This window comes from Poecilia reticulata, linkage group LG9 (assembly GCF_000633615.1).
Source record: "Poecilia reticulata strain Guanapo linkage group LG9, Guppy_female_1.0+MT, whole genome shotgun sequence".
NCBI classification, from domain to species: domain Eukaryota; kingdom Metazoa; phylum Chordata; class Actinopteri; order Cyprinodontiformes; family Poeciliidae; genus Poecilia; species Poecilia reticulata.
Window position 1 is genome coordinate 3,346,662 of NC_024339.1, and position 4,805 is coordinate 3,351,466.

A 4,805-nucleotide genomic window follows, 5' to 3' on the forward strand; every position below is an offset into this window, starting at 1 on the left:
GTGGCCAACTAGCTGTCCTTCGCCATTTGCATACAATTGTCTCTGAATCACACACGCATCTTCCAATTGGCACCAAACTGGATACGTATGCTAAAGAGCCCAACAGGATTGAATTGTAATTTGACTCCACTGCGCCCCCTAGGTCATTCCATCAGCTATAACTCCTCTCTACATTGACCGATCTGCACCAAATTTGTGTGTGTCGCCAGGGAACCATGCTGAACTTATCGGTGCGTATTGCCTGGCGGACGCGCACCTAAACTGTGTGACAGCGTACGCGGTGGCAGGCGGGTGGCGGTGCTGGATCCCCCGCAGTGGCTATAGGCCGGAGCGGCGCTTGTTTCTTCTTATTTCTGATGTTTTCAAATGTGAAGTGTCACGGACAAATGAGCTGTACTGCATTTCTGACCCTTACTCACAAAGCGCATATGAAGAGCCTCTGAGCCCTGTGAGCACGAGCACAGTAAAGGTTTTTATTTTTAAATGAGAAAAAAATAAATATAAATAAGCTCGCAAGGTTTGTGACAAACTTGGCAGTAACAAGCCCACTCACATTACAATCCTCTCCTGCATTGTTTTATATAAACAAATTAATCAGGATTTATGTATTAGCATCACAAACATCATTTACTTGTTTATTGAGTTTAAGGTTTCACACATCACTTTGTTTTCGTGTTGCCTGTCTTACATGCTTTGCTCACTTGATGTCGCAGTGGAGCAAATGAATCACCTCGGTGCGTCGGCTCATGAGTCAAACAGTTGGATGGAATGCTTCAGTGCTTCATGAAGCTTCATCTCTCCATCACCAGCGAAGAGTAAATGACAGAAAACATTTAATGAAAATGAAATACAAAAACCATCGTATTCTGGGCAAAAGACAAAGTATTAAATCCAAAGACATCCAGAAGTAGATAATAGGAGAGCACAGGGAACCCAGGGGTGCAACAGAGAAGTGACAGGAGACGTGAGGATTTGGAGAGTAGTGAATGAAAAAGACAGGCTTAAATACTGGGAGGTAGAATGGAGAACAAAAGGCCTGGTCTGATGAGCTGACGGATTGCAGGTGTGAATGAAGGGAGCAGGAGGACTGAGGAGAGGGAGAATACACAAGGTACTGGGAAATTAATCTAACATGAAGAATAACTAAACTAAAAAATATATAAATAAACTATAAAGACAAAGAATAACTAGAAACAAGAAATAAACTAGACTTAGTAAGGAAGAACTAAACTGGAAAGGAAATGAGGCAGAACTATAAAAAAAAAACAAAAAAAAAAACAAAGGAACACAAAAAATGACAAAACCCAAAATCAAACTCAAACAATCCCAGATCCTAATAATCTAGGTTTGTAATTGGTTTTCCAAACATCACCATCTTTGTTTGCAATATTTGATTCTTCAGTCAAGTAAGGCTTGAATAAGGCTGACAATCTGCCACRGATCATGAGGATTAACTTGATAACTGAAGTTGGGAAACAGGACTTTGTTTTTGTAGTTATGTACCAGTTCAGCACAGATTGTTTTATGCTCTCAACCAACATGCTCAAAATCTGACTCACTAAATCCAGCTGTTCAGCATGAATCATGATCCTTAACTATAAATGAATATGTTGGATTCAGGCCATGACTCCCCAGTAACTCTACATTTGTTCTCACATTATTACAGCATTTAGAGCTCAGCTCTGTCTCCAACTATGGCTAACTGTGTTATGTTCCTGGTTTCTTGGCTTTCTGTATCTTTTGTTTTTATTTTTTACTTTCTATTCAGAGTTTCCAGTGCAAATCACATCACATACATCATACATGTAATGTATAGTACAAACTGTATATGTACAACCTCTCAATCAGAAAACTTAAGCCTCTTCTTCCAAAGAAAGCATCCAGGTCTGCAAACATATGTTTTGATCTGATATCAAATTGAATACCAAAGAGTGTATTTGGCACATGAAAGTGCCAGAGTAAAATGTGATGATAGAAGATTTGACCAGAAGTTTGAGAAGTTTGAGTGAGAAAACAGACAAACCAGACTACACTAAACCAGACTAAAATTCATTATTTGGTGTGGAGAGAAAGGAAGCCCTGTCAAGACTGAGTTGCAAAAATAATGAGCCGAACCTGTGCCATATTGATCTGTCTGCAGCATGGAGTACCATGAAGGAGGGAGACACAGACTGGGTAGCTACAACCGCTGCAACGCCTTAACACTTCTATGACTGACCTACCAGGGTGGAGTTCACCCTGGTAGAGTGAACTCCACTCTACCAGGGCTTGCAAAGAGTTTGCCAACTTCTTTAAAGATAACTTAGAAAAATTAGAGGATCAGTCAAAGTCAACATCAAATCCACTGCCAATGACATGCAAAAATATAACAAAAACTGAGAAAATGGCTATTCACATTACAAAGGTTTATAAATGAACACATAATGAAATAAGCAAAATGCAATAGAAACATTTAGTAAACTAAATCTGTTGAAGCAACAAGAAAACTGCATGATCATTTGAAATGCTGTAATTTATGGTAATTTTTATTTTCAAAAGTCCTGACTTAAAAAGCTCCTAAAAGGCCCAGCTGTGCTGACATAGTGAGGAGTCAGATTCCTGGCAAGTGACAAGCATCTCTCCTCGCAGTCTCCTTCTGTGAATGGGACAGACAGAGGAGGCTCTTAACTGTCGAGAGGAGGAAGACAAACTCTGGCATTCTAATAATAGATGCTTAAAAATAGCCTCAGGGTTGCGTTTGACAGGGAGATGATAACTGCTATAATGCAGCTTGATCAGCTAAAAGATGACAGACAGACACCCACTGTCACCTGAAACCAGATGGAGCAGCCATAGTCCCATCTCACTAAGATGTTGTTGAGTAGTTCACATTCATTTCACAGAGTCATTTGAAGAGTTAGAGTAAATACAGAGGAGTAACAGTGATGAGACATACCAAGAAGAGGTTGGAAAGAGTGGAGAGTGATGGCCAGTTTACTAAAAACCATATGAGATTGACATATATTTTAGAGGGTATACAGTTACTAGATAATGAGCAGCAGAGCATGGCTTTCTGCTGAAGTGGTGGTTGCCTTGACGATGATGATGGAAAAGGTGAGAAGCAGCTGCTTTGTGTCTGTATGACTCTAGAGGCAGCAGATGATCGGATTCCAAGACATGAATGTTGAAGTGTGAGGAAGTTCTGTGAGGGAAAGAAATATGTGAGGCCGGGCAGGACATGTACAACCAGGGAGATAGTGGTGAGGAGTGTGAAGTGTGTGATCAGAGTGACAGATGTCTTCTGGGAGGTGATAGGGAATGCATCTGGGATCAGCTCTCAGTCTCTGGTTAGAATCCCTATAGGCTGATAAGAGGAAGGAGTCTCCATTGACTATCTCGTTCTCATATGGCATTGTGATGGCAACCATATGTATCTGTGGGGAGCAGCCTGGTAAGGATGATGTGAGCTGAACTGAAAATCAGAAGAAGACAACATTTGTGTAAATGAGGCAGGGAGGGAAGCTGAAAGGTGAAGAGGTTACACGTTTACCAGAATTCAACTAGTGAACCTCCACATCAGTTGTGCGTGTTTTAGATATGTCTCTGTTCCAGAACACCTGATTCAAATGATGGTATGTCCTCCTCTGCATGCCAGAAATCTGTTAATCACCCACTTATTCAAGTCAGGTGTCTGGCAAAAGGAAACGCCTAAAATATGCAGGGCAATGGATCCTGAGAACTGGGATTCAGAAACACGACTCTAGTGAGACAGTCATGTTATCCACAGTTGCTCAGTTTTTTTACATGCCCAGTTCCACATTGAGTTGCAGGAGAATGAGCAGACTGTGACCCAGTAAAAAGTCCATGACATAGACTTGTTTTAGTAGCCCTCATAAATTATGTTACAGTGGCCAGTTTAGTGACTGTGGAATCTCTTGCTTTACAGGTTTACAGCTGCACACAACTTTACAGGTGTTTACAAAAAGTATTTCCTTGAATTGGATGTTTGACCTTTTTTACTGTTTCTGTAGACTTTTTCAGTCTACCCATTACATTTGATCTGTTATTTTATTTTATCTTTTACATAACTTGTTTGTCTCTGTGCACAAAGATTCAACCAATACATTTCTTGTGATGAGAAAGTGTGTGATGAGAACGGATGTGTTGCATTTACTGAATTAACATCATGCAGTATGATCAAGAGGGGGAGATATGTGATATGAATGACATGAATGCTAAGATAAAATTGTATTATATAATAGTATAACAATATCATCATCATCATCATCATCATCATCATCATCATCATCACTTATTCTGGTCTGTTTTTAAAGCTCATATTGTTGCTGTACTTTCAATCAGCTGTGTGACATTAGCTTCAGTCTTCATTTAGAGATTGGTGAGTGGTGTATGGTAGTTTCCAAGCAACACGCACTGCCATGGTCACACAAACTTGCGTCATTTCCTACCAAGACTCCAGAGCGCGACCCGTTCTGCGCTTTCTTCCAGCTGCGCTCACAGAGAGCTTCGTCGCAGAAAGGATCACATTCTCTTTTCGTAGAGATATTCATAGTTAGAATATGGTATGGTTATGTGGTTTTTCAAATAAGCTTATTGAAGATTCACATGAATGAAAACAGTTTTTGTTGCGTTTGAAATAATCCATCTCACCGGACAATCAAAGTCGCAGAGGTGCGTCCCGTTCAGAACCCCGGTGCAGCTCGTGTTGAGCATGCAATAAAGAGAGGACGGAACAGCAACATGCAATAAAGAGAGGACGGAACAGCAACATGCAATAAAGAGAGGACGGAACAGCAACATGCAAT

The 4,805-nt window shown here is 40.5% G+C and overlaps 1 protein-coding gene across 1 annotated transcript in view; it reads right to left on the bottom strand.

Annotated features, from left to right (window-relative positions):
• The window catches only part of zbtb26 (zinc finger and BTB domain containing 26), a 1,115,122-nt gene that overhangs the window by 121,147 nt on the left and 989,170 nt on the right, over positions 1-4,805 (bottom strand). The gene's annotated exons all lie outside the window — the stretch shown is intronic.